Genomic DNA, 25,855 nt, shown 5'->3' with positions numbered 1-25,855 from the left:
GAAGCTGTTTGCTTCACAAAAAGACAACTCTCTTATCCTGGTGGCCCCAGTTCATTCAGATGAGAAAGCTTAAAACAATATGATGTGCCCAAAACTTTAATCCTACCAATTTTTGGTCATTTATAACTGACAATTGATCCATTGCTTCATGAATGGTGTTGCTGAAAGCTGCTGGTACAGTTTCAGTTCATAATTTTGCACCTTTCCACCTTCTCTACCTCCTCCCCTACATGAACAGGGCAGAGTGCTCAATTCATCTCGGTCTTCTCAGGTCTGATATCATCTCTTTGGTTTTTGTTGTGTTAAGGTCCAGGCTGTTATGACCTGTCTGCAAATTTGATGATGATATTGAAGGGGTGAATAGGGGAAAAGAGGAGGGGGCTGAGGACACAGCCCTGCGGTTTGTTCGGGATCAGAGTTGAGGACCTGACATTTTGTGATCTGTTCCTTAAAGACTCTATCCATGAGAACAGCGAACTGTTCTAGCCCAGGTCACACAGTAAGATGTCAGTGAAGTACCTGCTTACTCAGAGATTTTCAAGTAAACCTCCAGTGTTGTATGAGCTCAGACTGTCCCCAGAAATGGTTTGCAAAGTTCCTCTGCAGACCTCACCATTAATTAATACTATGTCATTACTCTCACGGAAAGTTTTTTAGACTCCCTCTTTGTTGACCCCAGCATGATGTATCAAACCTAAAGAGGATCTTTCAGCCTGGGCAGCACTTTCTGTAAAATTTTTACCACCTCATACATTTGACAGGTATCTCTCAATTGGGTGTCTGCAATTGATTGCACTGTTCCCTCAAAGGAGCCTCTGTGTTTTAGCCTATTAAGATTTGTCTTTTAGCTAAAACAAATCCAAAAACAGAGTTAACTGATTTGATAATAACTGCTGCTATTATCAATAAACATCTCAAGCAAATGGTTGGGTTACCTAATGTTAAAATTAGCTATCCAGTGAACATTAGGCACATTTTCACTGAGACAGATTATCATAAATTGCATTACTATAAAATAAACAACAAAGAAGAATGATTATTTTCGTTATAATTCATACAATTTTGTGCAAATATGTTTTCCTTGTTAAATATACTTTTCATTCATTCTCAGAAGACCTGAACCTCACACACAAAGGTTTAAACAACCCTCTGGAAATATGACACACTCAGTCTCAACGGTGCGATAGGCAGAACTTCATGACTTATCAACTACATGCAAAATTGAACTTCAGCATATATATTTGAAAGTAAAAAATAATAAATAAAGTCAAATTGTGTTACTTACTTGAGATTGTATTATAGACACAACTGCCTGACAATGTAATACTGCGTAGGCTGGAGAGTCTCCGTGAGGCCTTGGAAGGCCAAAATTACTCCTTTAAACCTCATGATGTCAAGAGACATTTAATGCACAAATTTGCAATAGATGCATTTAATTTCCTCATGCATGACTGTCTGGGTTTTTGAGATAGTGCAGTCAGTGGCAAAGTGTCTGCAACTTTACAGGGGGATTATATTTTTTTTCAGCCATTGCTGTAATAACAGCTTAAAGAATCAATCTTTTATTCAAACATAAGAGGTTCCCGAAGAAAAGCAATTAAATTGACTATTCAAACTGTGACAGTAGGCTGTATGACAGCTAATCATGAGTCTAGAATGAGTTTGGAGCAACATTTTTAAAGGAACCTATCTCAACACTGAGAAGATTAAGTTGTATTAGGATGCTAAACACTTTACTGTGCAGTTTTGTTGAATTGACAGTGAAGTCTATATTAAATATTTGGCAACTATGGTACTTGACCTCTTACTAACAGCCTTAGCTCTCTGCAGAACCAAAGCTGTGGTGGTCTTGTAACCACAGCAAGTTTCAAATATCAGTAAACATTGACCTGGTATCCCAGATATAGATCAGATTTATTTAAGAGAAAGGCTGGAAGAGAATCACCAGATCAGCACAACCTGAAGGAGACTGAAAGTGGTAAATAATATATTCTAAAGTGAATGAACGGAAAACCCCTTTGACCCCCATTGCACATGGCTGGACACCAGTGCTCTAACATCAAAAGAGCAGTTTAGGAGATGTTAGTCCTGCTAGCAGGCCATAGCTCCAGGGATGGCAGTGTCAGTCTATTGTTGTTCGCTTGGTCGACCATTTATTCTAGACTGAAATATCTCAACAGATATGAGATGAATTACCATGGATGTCCAGTATACCAAGAGAATCAGTGATAATGACTCTGGTGATCCTCTAACTTTCCCTATCACCACCAGCAGATCCATATTTTCACATAGACAGTGAAATATCTCAGAATCTAATGAATGGATTGGCACAAAACTTTGTAGAAACACTTGTATTTTGCAGAGGAACATCATAATTAAGTTGATATTTGGGGTTTTCTGTCAAATGTCTTGGTAACTATTAGATGAATGTCCATGAAATTTATCTCCGTCCCTCTAAGGATCAATTGTAATAAGTGATCTCTTAACTTTTCATAATTTCAGTACCCAACACTAATGACATTCCCATTAACTTCAGCTGTGCTTTGTGTTTTGTAATTAGCAAATCTTAGCATGTTAACAAGTAAAGCTAAAACCGTGAATATGGTATTATACCTGCTGACCATCAATTCATTCAGTTCTTTAGGGTGGTGGTGGCATCACATTTGTTTTGCTTCTGGTGGAGGCAGACAGCAAAGTTCGAGAACCCTGAAATAAAAATACCTGACACCACATAATCATCTTCTTTTAAAGGAAATTACAGACATCGTCTTCACCCTTTAGCTGCGGCTTGTCTGATGTGAAATAGTCAATTGGGATGTGAAAAGGTCCATTCTTTCTCTGATCTAAAATTCAGGCAAAATTAAAATGGACACCTGTAATGATCTGAGTTCTGGCCCTTCAAAGCCTTCCTTTCACATAGATGGACACCTTGTTTTGAAATGAGGCACTTGGAACAAAATGACAAGGGAGCATTGAATGACAACTGCACGCCTGACGTGAAGAGGGGCAGCTCTACATGCTAACTTATCAGAAAGCTGAGGTCCTTCTGAATGAAGTGTCGGCAAGTATTGCATGCCATGTGACAGCGACTGTACTTCTATTTTTGGTTTGACTGAAGACAATTTGTGACGTATCGTAGCTCAGCTCGCACACCCACTCACAGCTAATGAATTGTGATACAGGTATCAAATTTGTTTTTTGTAACTGGACTAAACGTGTCATGCTAGAGCTGGATTTAAGCGTATGACTGACAATGATAGTCCCAAATCATTAGCAAATTGAGCATCTCAGACGATGGTGACATGACCTAAAAAAAACATGCTCACAGCTGTCACATTGGGATTCCTGTCGACTCATCAGACCTCATGGTGTCTGGGCTAAACTGGCCCTGAAATCTGAGTTTATATAGCATAAACAGCAGCATTGCTTTGGAAAATCACACAGGTTGGCTAAGAAAGGTGTGTGTTGTTTGCTGAGAACCTCATAGGCGAGGTTTGGGTTATGACATGGGTTGTAGGTCTTCCATCTTTCATCTTTTTCCAGGAAGGTTGTCTAATAAAGTTATTGTCGTAAACAAGAGAAGGTTGGAACAGAAGAAGAATTACTACTTTTTTTTTTTTTATCTTGAGGTCACTAAATAATCATTTTGTTGTCTTGTGAAAACAAGCTTTGTTATCTCGAGACAGCGAGATAATCAACCTGTTATAATGAGAAAACAAAAAGTATTTTCCTCTTATTATTTCTAATGTTTATCAGAGATCATGAGTGCCCATGATGGATGAATGCAACAGAAGACTATACATCAGTCTTACCCATTCATACACATACCAATACCGTTCAAACACACACCAATGTGGGCAGTTTCTTTTTTTTCTAATGACAACTTGAATTTTTTGGTTGTAGCATATTGGACAGTAAGACATTTACTTTAAGTTGACCACTGTATCAAAGACAGTAATTAGCCATGATGTAAATAATATCCTTACATCAAATCATTGGGGGAAAACACTCTTACAACAAAAGTTCATAAAAAGTTCGTAAAAAGTCCCAAAGCCACCCCACAGTGCAGTGTGTATACGTCATGGTTCATTCTTATGAGACCAATGAAGTCATTGTTTTTTAGCTGTACGAGTCATCTCGTTATCTCAAGATATCAGCCTTTTGTTTTCTTGAGATAACGAGATAAATGAACCCGTTATCACGAGAAAATGAGCTTTGTTATCTCGAGATGACAAAATAATTAACTCGTGATCTCGAGATAGCGGCATAAAGAATAAAAGAATTTCGAATGCAACTGTGCTCTTCTTCCGTACATCAGGAAAGCCACAAAAAGTGAAATAATATCAGTTGCTTTTCTGCAAAATAAGCACATATTCACTGGTGTATTAATGGAACAGCGGTTCAGAATTACTTACACCAAATGTAATTAAGTAGCAAAACAAAAAGCGATGTGGAAAGTTCAATGCCCATGTGCATAAATATACACAAACGCAGGCACAAGTTTGTATTTCTACACCTCTGAGGACCCACGTTGACATAGCCTTCACTGTAACCCTTTAACCTTCAGTTTAATGGTTTACCTTACAGAGACCCGACGTGAGTGACTGTGAGAAGTGTATGGATTATATTTAACAGCTTTATATTCACACAAGTACACACACATACGAATACTCTGATCCTTGTGAGGACCCTCTCATGGACACAATGCATTCCCTGGCCCTCTACCCTAAACTTAACCATGACAGCTAAATGCCTGAGCCTAACCTAAACCTGACTCTAACCTTAAAACCAAGCCTGACTCACTTTACAGCATGTCCCCACTTGGTGGTTAAAAACTTATTATGGTCCTCACTCTGTAGCTACTGCGGGGACACACACACACACACTCACACACTCACACACATACACAACACAGCAATAAGACACAGGGGCATTTGCAAAGGTCAGAAACTGGGAAAACAGTGAATTTCATCAGTACAAAGCCACAGTTCCTCACATGAAATCACTTGGCTTCCCTGACATCAGTATTCTGTATCTTGTCTGCCCACATTTACGAAACATCAAGATGGAGTATCACGGATTTGTTTCCATCGCTGGATCTTCAGGGTGAGATGGTGGTACGTTGCAGATGCAACAGATGTCAAGATAATCAATAAAAAGATGCATGATACATGCAAAAACAATCCCCAAGGAAAAATGCATAGGCATAACTCAAAGGGATCCATCACAGAGCTTAGAGGATGTGAGGAAAGTTTGAACTTCAAGCTGACATTTATGAAATCATAATAAAGTATGGGAACTATTCTGTGACCGGTCTAAATGTGGTTCAAACCTTTCTTTGTCCTGGGATTCAGGGTTCTTTCTGATGTTGTCAACAAACCAAAATCCTCTTGCGAGCAAAGTCCATGTTGTGTGTTCATCTGCTTTTCACAATTTAGCAGATGACACATGCTGCCATATAACTCATAAGCTGCTGGTCTGATCAGATGCCAGGAATTAGTCATGAGCAGTGTTGGGAGCATGCATTACAAAGTAGAACCTTTCGTGGTACTCTACTAATTCCAATACTCTCATTGGTAACAACAAACATGACTGATCACTTTTCCAATTACACGAGACAGTTACAATCACTGCACTTTGAATGGACTCGGTATTCATTGCTTTCATCCTGATAGGAGACACATGAACTTCATTACAATGGAATATAATAACATTCAACACAGGGAGGAAGAAGCATAACAAGCATAACAGTCACGTCACTAATGGCTGAAAGTATACACTGGCACAAAAATGACAATTACCAACATAAACCGCAGTGTTCAGACACGTTACAGCACACAAACAACACAGAAAGTAACATCTGCATTTTGGAACATAATAACAACAAACAACTCAGTCCAGCTCTAGGCATGCATGATGGGAAAATGTTTTGTCATTTGGATGACAAATGACACACTTCAGCACGGCATACATGAAAAATAAATATGAATAAACACCTTTTGTTTGTTGAGTATGTACTGTAATTGAAATCATAATAGGCCTTTCCATGTGGCCATAATATGTGAACTATTCATTGAATTTACAGAGAATGTGTTATACCGTGATATTTATCATTGTCGGGATGTAAGATTTTGGTCCTGTTGCACAGCTTTATCACCAATGGTGGCATTTCAAAATCTAAATGTGCTTCAAATGTGGTTAGCTGTAGAGATTGAACCCATTTTCTTTTTTTACCAGACTGCAAATGTGTTTGTTTCTGCTGTAAAGTTGGACAGTTTAACATGAGGGTCTGTGGGGATTAACTCACTTTTGGAGCCAGCCTCAAGTGGCCAATTGAGGAACTGCAGTTTTTCACACCAAGCTTGCCGCTTGGCTAATGTGAGCATGCTAACATTCATTCATTCATTCATCTTCTTTACCCGCGCATCCCATTTCGGGGTTGCGGGGGGCTAGAGCCTATCCCAGCTAGCAATGGGCGAGAGGCGGGGTACACCCTGAACCGGTCGCCAGCCGATCGCAGGACTACATACACAAACACACAGACAGACAACTCACACACTCACACTCACACCTATGGACAATTTAGAGACCAATTAACCTAATGAGCATGTTTTTGGTCTGTGGGAGGAAGCCGGAGTGCCCGGAGAGAACCCACGCATGCACGGGAAGAACATGCAAACTTCACACAGAAAGGCCCTGCCCGACCCAGGGTTCGAACCAGCCGTCCCAGCATGCTAACATGTTAATGTGAAATGTTTACCATGGTCACCATCTAAATTTAGCGTGTTAACATGCTAAAATTTGCGAACTAGAGCTGAACACATAGCACAACCAAGGCTGATGTTAATTCAAGCATCACTGACAAACCAAGTATTTGACTGATTAAAATATTGACCTCGTGCTAGCTGAAAAGTCAGGCGATAACTGAAATTATTACAGTCGGCTGTTAATACTGAGGGCAAGAGTTTAACCTTTGCTGAATACACTAGACTCTCAGCTGGCCACAAGCACTAGTTCGACAATGTAGAATATCATTGAGATTGAAATGCTGCAGATCTGACTGTAAGGTTCAGGGGAACAACCTCAGAAATACCACAGTCTTCAGAGGAGAAGGTCACGACACAAAGCTGCTTATTTCACAACACAGAAGTCCTGCAACTAATAAACACTCAACATTCTATTCAGTGTTTTCAGATGCAGATACATCGAGCTTTGTAAAAGACTTGTTTACTTCCACATCAGCGACCAACTCTGCTTTTCTGAGAACCTTGAGGGACTCTGAATACTCAGTACAACACACAGATGCATGAACACATATACACAAAGCTTTTTCCTGGAACTGCAATACTGGAAACTATCAGAAAAAGCAAGTCCTGTTGCACCGTACTCATGATCCCTGTCAGATGCGCTCAGCATCTCATTCCAGACTGCGAAACTTGCTCTCTTGACCAGGCCAAATCAGCCAATCAGAGGAGGCATGGAGTGACCTCCGATGCCCCGGTAAGGCCCTTTCGTGATGGCAGGCACTGAAGGAGTAATTGAATGTCACAATAGCTGACAGCCTTTGTGACAACTTGGAAGCACCTGCTGGTAAGACATGTCTTGAAATGAGGATTTCTGAGAGTGAAAGGAGCTCAGAGAGTGTTCAGAATGAATCACAGAATCCTTGTCAAGTTGTGGTGTTAGGTGGTAAAACGCATGTCAAAAAACATGGATGCAGTCTTGTCCTTCTCTGAGGACAACCGAGAAAATTGAACCATGAAGTGAGTAAAATATGCACCAAAATACAGTAGTCCAACGGATGTACCATGATATTATAACGAGTGCAGGCAGAATAATAAAAAGTTCAAAACATCTATCATTTATCAAATGTAAAGAACAAAGTCAGTAACTGCACAGCATGCAAAGTGCCACTATCAACATCACAATGTAATGTATTGTGTCAAGGACTCCCTAGAAAGCAGTTGCTTGGAGAGTATAGTTAAAAGTGGATTACCCTGGTTAAGTGAAGATAATGAATTAATGAGTGAAGGCCTGACATGAGCTACGTGAGTTGAGTAAAGCTCATTGATGCAGAAATTCCGACACTCCCCTTGCGAGCGAGAAAACACCATTTGGCTGAGAGACTGAAAGATACACATCTGCTGTCATTTGCATGCTTCATTGACTTATTTCCTCAACTGAGATTTAATCAGCGGCATTTTAACAAAGACTGTCTCACTTACACGTAGACTTTCTTAACAAAGGGGATGTGCCTGGCTTTTAATTTAACCCAGCCAATGCAAATTATTAATGTTTGCTCCATTGAACATCAGCTTATCGGTCAAACTTTTCCTCATATCTTTATATCACTTCTTCCCCCTTGATCCTTAGGAGCAATCCATGAGAATGTATATGTGTGTATGAAATATAAATGACATTTTGCAGCCATACTTTGATAATGAAATATTATTCAAGGCAATATTTGTGCATATTAAAAAATCTGATCATATCCAAGTCTTTCACACTACTTAGAAGTTGGTGTGTTTCTCCTTCCAACCAGAAATGTTTGCATGCAGCTCTACTCCTGCCTTGCAAACTGTCAGCCTGTTGGTGTTTATAACGCAGAGCTGACTGTAAACATTCAAGAGGCCTTGTGTCGCACACTGCAGTAAAAACCCCAGGTGCATATTTTAAGTGTGCTGTATATATGTCCAAAGACTGCTCCTAGCATCGGCATATCTTAATCAGAAAATGCATGAATTTGGAATTTGGCCTAATTCTGAAGATCCCAATGCTGTTAACATGACCTACATCAAATTCTGAATTCTGCCATATTTGGAATACTAGTGGAGAGTAAGAGTGCACATAAACATTAACTGACAACGGTGAGTGTAACACATTTAATCACTCACGGGGTCTCTGAGCTCTCTCAACCTGGTTTGACATGCTCGTCCTGTGTGCGTGGCCAGTTATTGCTTTGCTCTGTCAACACACCAGAGGCTCTAAATAAACAAGCATGGAAAGGTCCTGTAGAGTAGGAACTGCAATCAATACAGAGTAGTGGTATGTGGTGCTGGTTCAGCGCCACCTTCTAGGCCATTTCACGGGAATCAATAGCTGTATAGCACGCTTACAACAGGAACACAAGTCCTGACAGAGAGACAGAGGATACGATCTAAATGACAGCACTCGAAAGCTATTACCAGCCCAAAAAGGCCACACAGTAAAACAAACAAATAAACAAACAAACAAACAAACAAAATGTGGCGAGGGAGGAGTAGGAGGAAGTGATTAATCGGAGTACTATATGTATGCTTGTACACACTAACGGTTGCACGACAACGCCACCCCGGGAATTTCACCCAGGGAAATCGACACACAGGTCCGTTTCTACTGATGGGCAGAGACGTGGTTCCAAAGTTTAAAAAAGGACAAGTTTATTAAATTGTATTTTTAAAAGCAAACCATTCACACAGGGAGGAAAAAGGGGGACCTGATCAGGAGCTGAGGCATCGGGGTGGGCGAGTGCTAGTGAAGGGGGGAGTGAGCCAAACAAATATGAAAAAGTAGTACCAACTTAAAACACCCACACACACACACGTGATGGACAGTGAAGTGACCAAATCCCAGGGGAGCACAGCACACAAACCGGAGGACACCACCACCTTCCACCGGCACCGTCACCACCACCGGCCTCCAGCAGCTGAAAAGGGGGAAAACAAATTAACGGGACTGGGACAACAACAGAAGAGAAACCAACAAAATCATTCAGAATCAAACCAAAGTTCAAACAAAGTTAAACTCTTAACCAAAAATATACAAAAATAAATCATTTAAATTAGAACTTATAACAAACGATACCAAGGGACAAACCCCTCAAATTAACCCAGCAAACATAAGAAACAGAGGAGACAATTGAAATCAAACTAAGTCAAATAACTAAATAAATGGGATGAAAGAAAGAATACAAAATCCAAAATAAACAAAATACAACCAAATAAATCTAATGTAAATAACACAGGGGTAGGGAGAGTAGGAAACACACACGCATCCGGTTAAGAAGGACGCAACCCCGGTTAAAAAAAAAGGTTTATTAGACTCGCGGGCCGAGCCGCCGTGGCAAGACCACTCGCTCCGCCAGAGCAGCGCGGGGGAAACTTCTTGTGGAGACAAAACAGCAGTGGCCCCAGTCAGCTGATTATTACGGCCTGATCGCCGTTTAACCTGTTCAAAACAGCGTTAGCATTGCTAAGCCAAGGAACTGATGATGATGCGGCTACGGATAAGATTAAATGCTCACCTGTTGAAGATGGACATACGCGCACACACACACAAGGGAAGCGAGAGGGCTGCAGACAGTCACCAGAGCTCTCAACCTGCGACCATACTGGCATTAGCCACGTTATAGCAAGCACCATAACGCCAGCGCAGAGAGAGAGGATACTTACCACACAAAGGCCACGCACAGGAGTAAACTCAGGGGGGCACGAAGCGGCGCACAGCAATCTACGGAGCACACCATTACCGTGAGCATGGTGAGCAATCGGAATAGCCTACCAGCCAGCAAAAAGGAGCAGTGAGCAGCCATACCTGTTGAAGACCGACAGCTCTGACCCGGAAATGACGCGTCAGGTGAAGTGCAGAGAGGACGGACCCGGGGAACGAGCTGTCGCTTTTATACGCCGCTCGTTTCCCTGATTGGCCGTCGCCCGGCTCATTACGTGCAGCAGTGCATAGATAAATAGACAATATTTCTATGCTGCTACATTCTACCCCCCCTTTCTGCATCGTCGTCCCGACGATAGCTGAATTAATGCTAACAGTATGAGGCTAGTTCCAGGGTCTAAACAGAGCTGAAACAGCATTAGACACAGGAACAGCAGCACTGGCAACCTGCACGTCCCCAGCGGATCGTGGGAGGCGGTGGACATTAGGGTGATGGCCAGCAGTTGACCGTGTGGTCCGGCGCAGGACCAGGTGGCTTGGGCCAGGACCACTGACAGGAGGAACAGCCACAGATGTCGAGGCTCCACTGGGTGGAACTGTTGAAGGGCCATACCGAGGACAGTCAAGGTCAGGTGGTAGCACTGGGGCCTGGGACGTAGTTTCAGTCACGGTGGCGGAGCTGGTAGAAGGCACGACCGGAGTAACCCCAGAGGGTTGCTGCTGAACAAGCAAGTCGTAATCAGCCAAGCACTCATCCTCAGAGAGTGGCTCTTCTACCGGTGGCGAGTTAGGTAATGGAGCATGGCCAGGGGAGTCTACTCCAACCACAGCCTTCAACATGGTGCGGTGGACCTGTCTGGCCTTGGACTGGTCGTCCACTGGCACAACAGTATACACTGCACCACCTGGTTTAGGAGCCCTCAGCACTCGATACTGTATGGAACTCCATCGATCTCGGGTCTTGTGGGGCCCCCTTGCACTGAAGTCACGCAAAAATACCAGCTGCCCTTCACTCAGTGGCAGATCTCTGACATGCTCGTCATGGGCCCTCTTCCGGCGATTTGCAGCCTGTTGTAGGCGTTCCCTTGCACCCTCAAACGCTACCTGGAGTCTGGCCTGGTGCTCTTGCACCCACTCATGAACAGGCCCACCCACAGGACTCTCAACTCGACCCAACAGGAAGTCTACCGGCAATCTAGGCTCTTGACCAAACATCAGGAAGAAAGGAGATGCCCCTGTCGCCTGGTGGGGAGTGGTGTTATAGCAATAGAGGACCTGGGGTAGGCACGCGTTCCAATCCCTTTTACGGGACACAGGCAGTGTACGCAGCAAGTTGTGGAGTGTGCGGTTAAACCGCTCACACTGACCATTCCCTGCTGGATGGTATGGGGTAGTGCGTGACTTGGCAACGCCATACAAACTGCATAGCTGCTGAATCAGAGAGCTTTCGAAATTCCGCCCCTGGTCAGAATGTAGCCGAGCAGGGACACCAAATTTATAAAACCATTCTACCACCAGAACCTTGGCCACAGTGGCAGCACGCTGATCCCGGGTGGGGACAGCTATGGTATATTTGCTGAAAACGTCTGTCAGAACAAGGACGTTTTCCACACCATTCTGGGCAGGCTCTAGAGTGGTGTAATCAATGGCCAGAATCTCATTAGGGCGCGAGGCCAACAGATGCCCCATATGGCTGCCAGCTTTTGGGTGAACATCTTTTGCCACCTGACACCTTTCACAGGTTTGACACCACCGGGCCACCTCAGCAGACATACCAGGCCAATAGCATCGGGACCGTAGGAGGGCCAATGTTCGCTCCACTCCCTGGTGCCCATGCTCCTGGTGAACTTGGGTCAACACCTCACTAATTAGCGCACCAGGCAACAAAAGCTGGAGCACTGCTTCAGCACCATCGGGGCGGAACACCTGGCGATACAGGACCCCGTCCTTCTCAACCAGGCGGTCCCACTGCCGAAGCAGAGCCAGTGTGGACTGGGACAGTCGTTCCCGCTCTTCCCGACTGGGACGCCGCCTGTTCCTCCAAAATTCCCACATTTCCTGTATAACAGGATCAGCCTGTTGAAAGGCACGGAGCTCGGAGGGGGTGTGCTGTGGCATGGCTACCATCACAGCTTGAGCTGCCTCAACCTTCTCCAACCCCAAAGCTCGCTGCAATGGTTTAGGTATGGCAGTACCAGAGAGCATAGTTTCCACATCTGAGGGGCCAGGTTGGTGCTGACGAGAGAGCGCATCAGCATTGGTGTTGCTCCTCCCCGACCGGTACTTCAGCTCAAAATCGAACGAGGCTAGCTGGGCTGCCCACCTCTGCTCTGTGGCCGCCAACTTGGCAGAGGACAAATGACTGAGAGGGTTGTTGTCAGTGTATACAATACACTTATTGCCCAACAGGTACTCCCGAAATTTTTCGGTCATAGCCCACTTCAGGGCCAAGAACTCAAGCTTCATGGAGCTGTAGTTTGCCATGTTTCGTTCTGTGGGGCTCAGGCACCGGCTAGCATAGGCTATCGGTCTCACCTTGCCCGCCTGTGATTGTGAGAGCACTGCCCCCAAGCCACCATGGCTCGCATCAACCTCCAGAATAAACGGGAGGGCAAAATCGGCATAAGCCAACACTGGTGCGGTGGTAAGCTTAGCTTTCAGTGCATCGAAACTCTGTTGGCACTCAGCAGTCCAGCACCGAATGACCCCATGACCAGACTTCCTACCAGTTTTGGCAGCCCCACACTCAGCCACCACCTTATGCAGAGGGGTTGCCAGCTTGGCAAAACCCTCCACAAATCGGCGGTAATAACTGGCAAAGCCAAGGAAGGAACGCAGCTCTGAGGCAGTAGTGGGAATCGGCCAATTGGCTACCACGTCGATTTTACCTGGATCAGTGGCGACACCGTCGCCAGAGATCACATGCCCCAGGTAGTGCACCTCCTTCTGAAAGAAAGAGCACTTGCTGAGCTTGGCCTTAAGGTTCTCATGTTCGAGGCGCCCCAGCACCACCTTCAGTCTCTCAAGGTGTTGTTCTATTGTTGAGGAAAAGACCACGATATCATCCAGATACAACAGTAATGACTGGCACTGTTGGTCTCCAAAGATACGCTGCATTAACCTCTGGAAAGTGCTGGGGGCATTACAGAGTCCAAAAGGCATTCTGTTCCACTCAAATAAGCCAAACGGGGTGCAGAAGGCAGTCTTTGGCCGATCTGCCTCGGTGACAGGCACCTGATTGTAACCACTGGCCAAGTCCAGGGTGGAAAACCAGCAAGCACCATGTAAAGCATCCAGAGACTCCTCTATACGTGGCAGAGGGAAGGCATCCCTTCGGGTCTTACTGTTAAGCTGCCTGTAGTCAACACACATGCGAATGCTCCCATCTCTTTTTCTCACCAACACGATAGGGGATGCGTAAGGGCTGCTACTTTCCCGAATGACTTGGGATGACAGCAGCTGGTTGATGTGCTCCTTCACAACCTCATATTCTGAGGGTGGAATACGCCTGTAGCGCTGCCTAACAGGGATGTCATCAACCAGGGGAATGTCGTGGGAAATGAGGTTAGTACAGCCCAGATCTCCCTCGTGAGCTGAGAAGACAGGGGTGTACTGCCTAAGCAAAGACCTCACCCGACCCTGTTCCTCTGCGGACAAGGAAGACAGATCCAAATTCTCCACCTGCTGCTGCACACTAGGAGAAGCTGTGTGGGAGGACATGGTGGCTACACCCGAGGGCACCTCAGTGACGCCGGAAGGAAGACTGACAACGTTTACCAGGTCCAGTGTGCCAACCACAGTGCGGGGATGCAACACCACATCAGTGGAGCCAACATTGAGGATGGGTATATAGGCTGTGCCCCTGATGACTTGAACCAGGGCAGGGGAAGCCAGCAACCCATCAGGCAAACCAGAGTCCAACGGCTCAAAGAGTACTGTAGAGCCAGAGTACTGCTGAGAGCACGTGGTGGCCACAACCTTCAGGACACCTCCGGGGATCCGCCAGGGCTTCTTACCCCTGACCTTCACTCTCCCTGGAGTGTCCCGAAAGGCTTGAGTGCTAGCCTGGTGACACTTTTGCAGCGCGGAGAAGACTTGCCCAGGGGCCTCAGAGACACAGGGCTGAGAGAACCAGGCTGCACCATACTGCCCAAAGAGCTCCTGGTAGCATTTGCGGATGACGTTCATCCCCAAAACACCCGGCACTTGAGCGGGCACCCCACCAGGGGGATCTCTCACAACTAAAACACCACAATGGGGCATTAGTTTGCCACAAAGTTGCACCTCCAGCTCCAAATAGCCGATGTAAGGAATTCCCAGACCATTAGCAGCTCTAAGCTCCAACCAATGACATGAGCGGAGACGCTCCTGGCCCCAGGGCTCAAGATGCTGGCGGAAAAAGCTCTCAGACACTGTAGACACCATGGAACCAGTATCTACCAAACAGGGAACCTTCACCCCACCCATGTCCACATCTAAATGGGGACAGGAAGAAATCAGCGTGGAAGCGTCCATGCTGATTGAAACAGCTTCTGAGCCAGTAGCGGCCCCACCCAAACTGTGGCTCTGCAGTTCGGTGGGCTCTAGTTTTCCGACACCGAAGCGGAACGAGACTGCCGGTCAAGATGGGAAGAGGGTTGTGAGGGGGCTTGCAAGCGAGGAGGAACACGCACCCCGTCACACTCCCTTGCGAAATGCCCAGGCTGATTACAACGCCTGCAGATTAGGGGGCCGCTACGAGGTGGACGACGGTGCTGATAGGAATTCTGCAGCTGAGCAATGCTTCCCACAAGCTGATTAAGCTGCTCTTGCTGACGTGCCAACATCTCTCTCATCTGACTCATCTCAGATGCTGATGAGGAGGCAGCACTCTGGGGGCCGCCTTGAACACCATATTGGACACCATACACGGAGGGGACAGATTGACTGCGGCCTCTCACACCACCAGGTAGCCCCTCACGCTCCCATCGGATTGCCTCTGCCCTCACATCCAACAAGGTATGGTTAGGCTGCCTACGCACCAACTGCTTCAACTCGCGGCGCAAGGAACCATTCAACACATGCTCGACAAACTGGTCTCTCAGAAGATCTTCAGCATTTGTCATTCCAGCAGGTGCACACTGCTTCACCCTCTCCATAAGTGCCATCAGAGCAAGGGAGAACTCCTGAAGAGTCTCTCCCTCTTGCTGCTTCCTAGAAAAGAAGGCCTCCTGCAGGGCAACATAGGACTCAGAGCACCCATACAGCTCCTTTAAAATGGCAAGTATTTTAGCAGGGTCCTCTCTCTCTGCGCTGGGGCGATACCTGATCTCATCTCTGGCTTCTCCCTCTAGATGGTCAAACAGGAAAAATGCCTGGTCGGACCAGGATAAATGCCGAGCCCTCATACATGCTTGCACCTCCTCCATCCACTCACTCAACCCTATACCTGTCCTTCCCCTAAAGATAGGACACTTCCTATCTCTGGGCACGAAAATGAGTCTCTCTGCTACAGGGAGACTTGAGGCAGAAGGAACAGTAGGTGCCGCAGAGGTAGATGGTTGAGCACCAGGGCTATCCTGTCCCTGCCGCAACCGCTCATTATCAGCTTTTAACTGTGCGATCAGATCTCTAAGTTCCTGAATTTCTTCCTCCATAATTGGGACAATACTCACTACACTACAAGTAGTCAATAGGGTGCAACGGCACCACAAAAACCACAACTGTAGTAAATACCTCACCAGAACTGTCAAGAAGATCTGTTAGGAACCACTGCTGCTTTGTCTCCAAGCTCTCCAGTCTGCATACAAAAAAAAAAACAAAATTAGTGCACACAAGACAGAATCCACAATAAGAATAAGAATAAATAAGGAACACACGTCTCAGCCGTTCAGGAGTAGAATCCTGCCGACAACGCCAAGTTTGTGGCGAGGGAGGAGTAGGAGGAAGTGATTAATCGGAGTACTATATGTATGCTTGTACACACTAACGGTTGCACGACAACGCCACCCCGGGAATTTCACCCAGGGAAATCGACACACAGGTCCGTTTCTACTGATGGGCAGAGACGTGGTTCCAAAGTTTAAAAAAGGACAAGTTTATTAAATTGTATTTTTAAAAGCAAACCATTCACACAGGGAGGAAAAAGGGGGACCTGATCAGGAGCTGAGGCATCGGGGTGGGCGAGTGCTAGTGAAGGGGGGAGTGAGCCAAACAAATATGAAAAAGTAGTACCAACTTAAAACACCCACACACACACACGTGATGGACAGTGAAGTGACCAAATCCCAGGGGAGCACAGCACACAAACCGGAGGACACCACCACCTTCCACCGGCACCGTCACCACCACCGGCCTCCAGCAGCTGAAAAGGGGGAAAACAAATTAACGGGACTGGGACAACAACAGAAGAGAAACCAACAAAATCATTCAGAATCAAACCAAAGTTCAAACAAAGTTAAACTCTTAACCAAAAATATACAAAAATAAATCATTTAAATTAGAACTTATAACAAACGATACCAAGGGACAAACCCCTCAAATTAACCCAGCAAACATAAGAAACAGAGGAGACAATTGAAATCAAACTAAGTCAAATAACTAAATAAATGGGATGAAAGAAAGAATACAAAATCCAAAATAAACAAAATACAACCAAATAAATCTAATGTAAATAACACAGGGGTAGGGAGAGTAGGAAACACACACGCATCCGGTTAAGAAGGACGCAACCCCGGTTAAAAAAAAAAGGTTTATTAGACTCGCGGGCCGAGCCGCCGTGGCAAGACCACTCGCTCCGCCAGAGCAGCGCGGGGGAAACTTCTTGTGGAGACAAAACAGCAGTGGCCCCAGTCAGCTGATTATTACGGCCTGATCGCCGTTTAACCTGTTCAAAACAGCGTTAGCATTGCTAAGCCAAGGAACTGATGATGATGCGGCTACGGATAAGATTAAATGCTCACCTGTTGAAGATGGACATACGCGCACACACACACAAGGGAAGCGAGAGGGCTGCAGACAGTCACCAGAGCTCTCAACCTGCGACCATACTGGCATTAGCCACGTTATAGCAAGCACCATAACGCCAGCGCAGAGAGAGAGGATACTTACCACACAAAGGCCACGCACAGGAGTAAACTCAGGGGGGCACGAAGCGGCGCACAGCAATCTACGGAGCACACCATTACCGTGAGCATGGTGAGCAATCGGAATAGCCTACCAGCCAGCAAAAAGGAGCAGTGAGCAGCCATACCTGTTGAAGACCGACAGCTCTGACCCGGAAATGACGCGTCAGGTGAAGTGCAGAGAGGACGGACCCGGGGAACGAGCTGTCGCTTTTATACGCCGCTCGTTTCCCTGATTGGCCGTCGCCCGGCTCATTACGTGCAGCAGTGCATAGATAAATAGACAATATTTCTATGCTGCTACAAAAAAAAACAGGTATTACTCATTTAAGCTTATAGAAAATTATACAGAAGCTGCGTTGTGCAAAAATATCTGTGTTCATGCATGTTTATGGTAAAATGCAGCAATGATGGATGCCCCCCCAACACACACACACACACACACTCACACTCACACACACACACACTTATTCATAGTCGAGGCACGAGCAGCAATTAAGTAGTCTAAAGTGGGGAAGTCAAGGTGATGCAATGGCAGTAACACAGCCAGCAAGCAGTGTTTTGTAGCCCTCCCGAGCTAAATATGATGAGTGTGTTTTCTGCCCGGTTCAAAGGAGACAATCTGAAGACCATCTGAAACATGCTGACGTACAGTATGCAGTAAAAGCAGCATGCCCCATACTTAATGAAGAGAAACCTGAAGACTTTATCTGATGAAACACATAGGAAATAGTGGAGCGTTTGCAGGACATAAAGCTTTTGAAGTTTACCAGGGCTAAACCACTCTTGTCACAGACTTGTACAGAAGGGAGTCCAGGCTACTTAATGTATATTCATGATTCAGAATCCCTTTTCGACTGTAGTGCTGATCTTTATCAGATAAGGCGTTTCTTGCTGCTCTGTCCTTTTGAGAACTTCAAACAGACTGCTGGCTCGTACACAAGCTTCCTTACTTGTAATTACTTTGTGCCAAGGGTTTTGGTTTCAAGGCGAGACCTCCTTCCTTTGCCTTTCACTATATGCAGCAAGCTAATGGCTAAAATGGTGCTAATGCTGAGTGGGTGGACGCAGCCCCTTCACTCTCGACAAGCTGCGGGGGCAGTGAATGGCCACACTAATGGACATGCGCGCACACACTGCTGGAAGCATTAAGAGTCAACAAAGCCAAGATGTATGAGGGAGGGAAGAATTCTCAAAATGACACTGAATAAAACGTGCAGCTGTACGTGTGGTATGGAGTCTTTGTGGCAGCCACAGCAAATGTTTCTGTGCTATGCTGGATTGTCAATATTAAGGAGGTTATTACAAGTTTGAGTGTGAATGCTTAAAATTTCAAAAGGTCAACTTTGCTGCCAAGTTAGTCAGCACAGCACATGCTAAAAAGCAGTCCTCGTCCACTGAAAGACAGTAAGAATGCTGAGGCCTCATATTAGCTTCTGCTGAAATTGGAACACATTTTTATGCAAATGATGGTGTTACCCCCATAACTTTCATTGAAATCGCCAAAATCTGTTGTTGATGGACGACGCATCAATCTGCAGAGAGCAGATCGAGCCAGACAGGAAGTCAGACACAGGAACGTGTCGAGAATCCTGTGAATTTTCAAAATAAAACACCTTGTGCAAACTCCCAACAATAAACACAATTAAAATATTCCATGTTTAGCTAATTTAACTACGAAGCCTACTTAATCATGATGGAAGCACAAATATCAGGGGATGATTATTAGGAATTACCAAATAAACAAAGCTCAGCAGGCAAGACGCTTCACATGAATATAATCTGATTTATAACTCTTAAATATTGATATTTGTATGACTTTTAAATATCTATCAATTCTAGTGAGAATAAAACACTGTTTACAAAACAAAAAGCCAAAGTCAGCTGGTCATGATGGCCACAGTTACAATACAACACAGGTTTCTGACTGCAGCTACAGTGAAAAGACAAACAAGCAGCACAGCTGGACACAGGTAAACTTTGGTATGTGTGTAAGTGAGTTTAAATCTATTGAATTTAGAACAAATAAGCCAAATGACTGAAGGTATCAACATCCACATGAAAATCAGGAAACTGAAAATGTCCATGATTGTTGTAAGGCTGCACTGTGTCTCCGTAAGAGCTTTGAGTGTAGTGAGCTAATGCTTTTAAAAAAGATATAATGGCTGTGAGAAAATGTTCTTAAACTTTATAACAAATTGGAGAATCTGCTCTTAACACATTCCTAATCAGTTCACCTGCTCTTAGCACAGTTCTAATCACACCTAAATCTAATGAAGGTGTACCCAGAAGCACACCATCCACATGAAGCTATAAAACGATTGTCTGATGCGCTGCAGGAACTGAGAGAATAATTACCGACAGGTCTCTCCTTCACAGTTGGAAATAGAAGTGGTCTTATGACAGGTAATTTAACCTTAAAAGCTGAAATATGAAAGTTATGAAATTGCCAGACTCTCACACAGATGTTCCATAAAAACATTATTAATGTAGGCTTCGTGGTCAAAAGCATTGATTGATGGTGGGAAATTACATTTTAAATTATTCTAGTTATTTGGGAATGATGTTTATTTGAGTTTTACAATCATCTGTGCTCCCAGTGGACCACAAACACTGAAACTGACAAGTTCACATAACTGCAGTAATGTAAATTACTGTTTTATTTATTATATTTTTTACTGATTTAGCTTCTTAGTGAGCTTTATTTTAAAGGAATGATTAGACTTTGCATATTTATCATCGCTAACTTGACTGTGGAGCACAGCATGTACAGAATTGATGCTGGAGCGTCATAGTTCGAAGCACAAGGCCACCATCCAAGCTGCCATAGTTGACGAGTTGGGAGTGAGAACATATTGACAGAATGAATCAGGGAATCAAAATTTCATGTCCAATAGTTGTTGAAATATTCTTGTGTGAACCAAAGTTGTGTACTGACTGAAATGCAACTTGTGTGGCTAAAAACTTGAGTAAACGTTTTTGGCCATCTGCACGGCGTGTAGGATGCTTCTTTGCACGAGGAACCTTCTGCTCAAGTTGCTTCTGGCTTAATTATCAGGGTGATAATTTTCAAAGGTGTTCTGGTGTGTGGGTGTGTTGTATCCATCCTGCTATGTTTGTTTGCTATTACACTGTGGCATACACAGTCAACCGTGAGTAAAACTTATATGTGAAAGGTGGAAGTTATCGTGGCCATACTGAATAATGTATGAGAGGGATATGACCTCTATTCCCCATATCCCCGACTTAATACCGGCGATGGGTAGCTGGAGGCAGGTATCCAAAGCAACATGCGACAGGTGATGCTAGTTGGGTTCATAAAGAGCAAACTGATCAGTGATTAGCTCCAGTGTGGATCAGAGAGAGTGTTAGCTTTAGTTTATGACTGATGGTGTGAACCACAAATACTATTTTAAAGCATAAGATGATGTAGTCACAGAGTGGAGTGGGGAATGTGTGAAGCCACGATGTGTGTTTTTCTAATGGAAGAGGACAGAGGGAACCATTTAGATAGATAAAAGTTGTCCTTAACAAAAAAGACGAAGTGACTGGTAGGAAAGCACGCAGCAGCACTCAAAACCTCCCTGTTACTGATGAACTTGTGGCATTTGTGCACTTAACCTGTTACCTTTTGGCACATACTCTAAATGGCACATTTTTAGAGAAATACAACCGGACACTGCACAGAACGGATGCTCGAAGCACTGTCCAACACTACAGGCGCTGGCTCACCAAATGATGGACAGCCAAATGCCTCTTCTGTTGCTTTTTTTGGCTCTACCTTTTGTGTTGGTCTTGTTTCTCTTACACAAGTCATAAGTGCCTACGTCTAATAATGAGCAGCTTATTTTGCGCTGGCTTGCTTGTGACAGCATCCTGCACTTGCAAAGATGGAATCACCCCAGCTCAGCACAGGACAGATCCTTTGTCTTACGAGGAGAAGGGAAGCCAAATGCTACCATCCCCCTCCTCCTCTGTCCCTGTCTCCCTCTCCCTCTCCCTTCATTGCGCGCTGTTATTTTTGCAGGTGCATCTGCAGTGATCTATTTTTCTCTTCACATCTTTTAATGATTCATGTTTTGGGGTTTCTCGCCCCCTCATTCTAAAAGCTTAGTGAACAGAGAGAGAGAGTGAGAGAATGAGGGGAGGACTGATCAGAAGAATAAGTGAGCGATCATGAGGGTATGAACAAAGCGTAGGATTAGAAAGACAAAGACTAAAGAGGAGCAAAATAGTTTTTAAAAAGAGCGACAGAAAAGAAGCTTGTCGGAGAAATCAGTGATGACACGTGGGTTCGATAGTGAGGTGTTTGCTGGAAGTAGTTGCTGAGCAATGAGGTATTTGCTGGATATGAATCTCTGTGATCCATTGAGAGGGGAAATGGATTTTCAGCACAAATGACTCACTAAATACATACATTCTTAATGTCTGTATCATGGCACATCGATAACTGAAGGAAACAGGGAACTTCTCTGCCCAAACTGTGGATGGAGCAATATTTGAAATACTTTTTTTTATGTGAATGATCACATGAATGTCACTCAGCAATTAATTGTTGAAATGCTCAGAAAATGCTGCCAACCGCTTGCTTTTGCTTTTAGAAAATAAATGTTATTAATAAGCATGGGAGTAAACGTACAGTATTAACCTCCAGGGCTGGAAAATGAAGCTGAGGCGACAGTGCCAAAAACTGCAGTTCCTCAAATGACCACTTGAGGCTGGCTCCGAAAGTGAATCAATCCCCATAGACCCAAATTAAAATGCCCAACTTTACAGCAGAAATAAACATGTTTGCAGCCTGTTAGAAAAAATGGCGTTGGTCCCTATAGCTAATGTTTATTGTTAAAAGAAAAGTTTCATTATTAAACATAACTATCCTTCCTCTACATTGTCCATGACCCACTGTAGTATGACAGAGGTCATGAAGGCAGTATTGATGTTATTCAGTGCTCATGTGACTGTGTCATCAGCAGGCTTGGGGAGTCATGGTGTTATGTGAAATGATGTAATCAGATCACTGGTCCATTTAATAAACTAAAGAGCGATACACTGCCATGCACACACACACACACACACACACACACACACACACACTGCAACACTTCACGCGTCTCACACCACCCCTGTGGTCTGGAGGGAAACCACAGCTAATCTAAAGCCAGGTCAGTATCATGGCCTCTGATGGTTGGAAATTTTCCCATCATTTTGTCTTTAGAGCAGAAAAGGGAAACAACATCGTTACTGTGCACGTTGTGCCTTCCAGCTGTGAAAATGCTGCCATCATCCAAGGACTGAACATCTGATTTGAAGAAATAGTCACAGGTATGGAATTTATTTCTTTGCCCCAGTCACCAAGTACCTCTATACATATCCTAGTACTATAATTGGAGAGCTTTTTGTGTGTTTGTGTATCCCACCATTACTCCAATCCACGTCCCACCAATCCCTTCTAAACCGACAAAAAGGTTCAGGTTGGCAGCCTTTTGGTGTTTTTATCATTTCATTTTTGATGTTAAATAAATATTCAGCAATTTTACTTTGTACTTTTGAATGACTTATTTTGCAGTCTGGAAATGTCATCCGGAGCTACTTTTTCCACCGTACTACACAGTGCGTCTAATTTACCATAAATGTGACAGAAGAAGAAGAAGAAGAAGAAGAATGCTGCTAACTTGCTCTTCTTCTTCTACTTCTTCATTTTTTGAACATTAACATCAGATCGCAAATTGTAAAAAGTGCATACTGTCATTTACTGTACCAGAGTATGTTAAAATCACAGCATAAGTCAGGTCAATGCTGATTGGTACATTTTAATAGCAGTTTTCAGTGAGTCAGTGGGGGAAAGTAACTGAAATTTACTCAAGTACTGAGTAAGTATTCAGCTCGAAGCTTCTCAACACATTATAAAGAGAAACATCACGAGTTTCACAAAAGGTTTTATTACCACAAGGCTGTTGTATTTGATTGTAGTACCACAGAAGGCGCCTCAAACAAAGTGGAAACTCGTAAATATATTAAGGCCAAAGAACAAAAGGTCCCATCTTCATTTCTCCGTCCTCTGCTGTTCTAAGTGTTTACTGAAACTAAGTGTTTCACTGAAGTGGAGGTGCTGTTGCAGAACCATAAACATGATTACCCGGGAAATGACCACTTTTTCCATATTGCCATCTAGTAAGCCTGTCTGATGAGGCTCCCATCATGACTGTTTTTTCACCATTACTCCATCCATCATCACACCAATTAATCTAACAACAATGTAGATGGAAAGTATAAAAGAGCAGACTGATGCTAGTGGATATGAAACATGACATGAAAACCAGTCCACAGAGAAATATAGAATTTCTATTTTATCCTTTTTCCAACGAGTTTGACGATTTGCCTTTTATGTATTTATAATGACAACACGTAGTAATAAACATTTCTGTAAATGTGCCAGAGTTAGCCAGTTGGCTAATTTTCAACTGCAGTCCCTCTGTGAAATGTTTTGAAACCTATGAAGTCATAAAACGTACATAATGAAGATAACAAGACGCCATAAAAGCCACAACAAAACAAGAATTCTCAAGACAGCACAAGGCAACAGGAAACTCAGAAAATCAGTACAATGATACAGCAACAGCAAAAAGCATCTCAGCACATATAGCCATGCATGCAAGGAACAGCACAGAGCTACAAATACTGAGCACAGCCGTCTTTTGATATATGCAGACATGCAGGGCAGCAATAAACAAGACATGAATGATATACAATAATAATGAAGCTGATCTTGATAAGATTGATGGGTTCGTAAATTTGATTGTTGATGTGTAAATTTGTGCCAAATCCCTGAATAACATTCAGTGGTAACACTTGTCAGGATAATTTAAAGGCCCGGTGTGCAGGATTTAGGGGGATCTAATTTTTCATTAGTGTAGAATCACCTGAAAATAAGAATCGTGTTTTCATTAGCGTAGAGGTTTCCAGCTTTCCGAGCTTTGTGCTGGTTTCAGTTCCTTTAGGTTAACAAATGGACATGAACAGTCAACCAAAAATGCTTCGAGGATGGGGGTAATAATTCATTGTCCATCACAGTTTCAGCAAAAGAGGTCAGCTGCAGGCCGCTCTCGCCGTCCGACTGGTTCATATTAGGTTAGACAAGACCCGCCCTCTTCAGGTTTGCCAACCAACCAATGACAAATGACAACCTGTGACTCCAACAGCCATCAATATCTGCTAATTGCTTCTTCTTTTCAATTTCCCGGTTGTGATGCTGTTTTTTTAAAAAAAGTGGTGAACTGTTAACTCGCAGACATGAAATGTCCAAATATGAAATACGGCTGCACTCTGGGTGGTGCCTCTGATGTGTGATTGACATGTCAGCTGAGAGAATGGTGACTTTTTGACCTCTGTGGAACAAGGCAATGACTCTTACTCTTGCATTTTTGCTCTGGTTTTCTTGATTTAATTTAAAGAGCTCCTACTATTGGGTGATTTTTAACTGTAATGTTGACATACCATGAGGTTTCAACCCTCCAACGATCCCAAATGCCACAAATGCAAGGGACCACTGCCCACCTGCAGTTTATCTGTTCAAAAACACCATCGTCTTTCTTTTTTTGAGATGCCTCAGAACTTTAACAGCTAAATGAGCTGCAGTTCGCTCTCAGATATCAAACATCAGTGCACTTCTTGAGAGCATGTATTTATTTAAAAGTGTAGATAGTTTTATTCAAATGAAGAAAATGTAGTGGCAGTGATACGGAGAGTAGATGATAATGTATTATAATTTAAGCACTATCAATAATAATAAGGGGTAAGCTCAGAGAAAGAAATATATGTCATATCTGAGGGTCGAGGGTAATGTGAACAGGCCTTAGTCTCAGCTGGTATAAGAACTTTTGAGAACCTCAAGCTACATAATAAAGTTGAAAAATTGCTGAAGGCAGTGGAGCGTAGCATAGAAGGTCAGTTTCCTCCGTCGAATGTACGTTTGGCTTCATAATCCTTTGAGAATATTTCCTTCCAAGCTTTTATTTTAAAGTGAGGAGGCTGCCTGTGCCTGTGCAGACGAGCGAGGCACAGCTCTTTTGCCGTACCCTTTTTCCTGAACAGTCATAACCATTCTGAAAGTTGAGAGCGCGTTGGTTACACTTGGAGGAGCAATTTATTTCAAGGTTCATATGAGGAGATGAGGAGGTTAAGCTAGTTCTGTGTATGAATAAGCAGCCCAGTCAGACACTCAAGCCTGGATGCACTCACCAAGGAGCCATTTTTGTTTTCAATCTATCTTGCAGCCTTTTCCGAGCATAAATACACTGTGTCCGAACCTTAAGCTTACTCAACTG

At 43.9% G+C, this 25,855-nt stretch overlaps 1 long non-coding RNA gene across 1 annotated transcript; it reads right to left on the bottom strand.

Annotated features, from left to right (window-relative positions):
* Positions 1–9,420: 9,420 nt before the first annotated feature.
* Positions 9,421–16,999, bottom strand: LOC143325502 (uncharacterized). The gene is made up of 3 exons (XR_013077545.1): positions 16,661–16,999; positions 16,144–16,207; positions 9,421–9,685 (listed from the first exon to the last, which is right to left on the bottom strand). It is a non-coding gene; the product is annotated as an uncharacterized LOC143325502 (long non-coding RNA).
* Positions 17,000–25,855: the final 8,856 nt, after the last annotated feature.

Source organism: Chaetodon auriga, chromosome 1, assembly GCF_051107435.1.
Source record: "Chaetodon auriga isolate fChaAug3 chromosome 1, fChaAug3.hap1, whole genome shotgun sequence".
NCBI classification, from domain to species: domain Eukaryota; kingdom Metazoa; phylum Chordata; class Actinopteri; order Chaetodontiformes; family Chaetodontidae; genus Chaetodon; species Chaetodon auriga.
The sequence above is the reverse complement of the archived record's forward strand: the minus strand, read 5'-3'. Positions and strand labels throughout refer to the sequence as shown.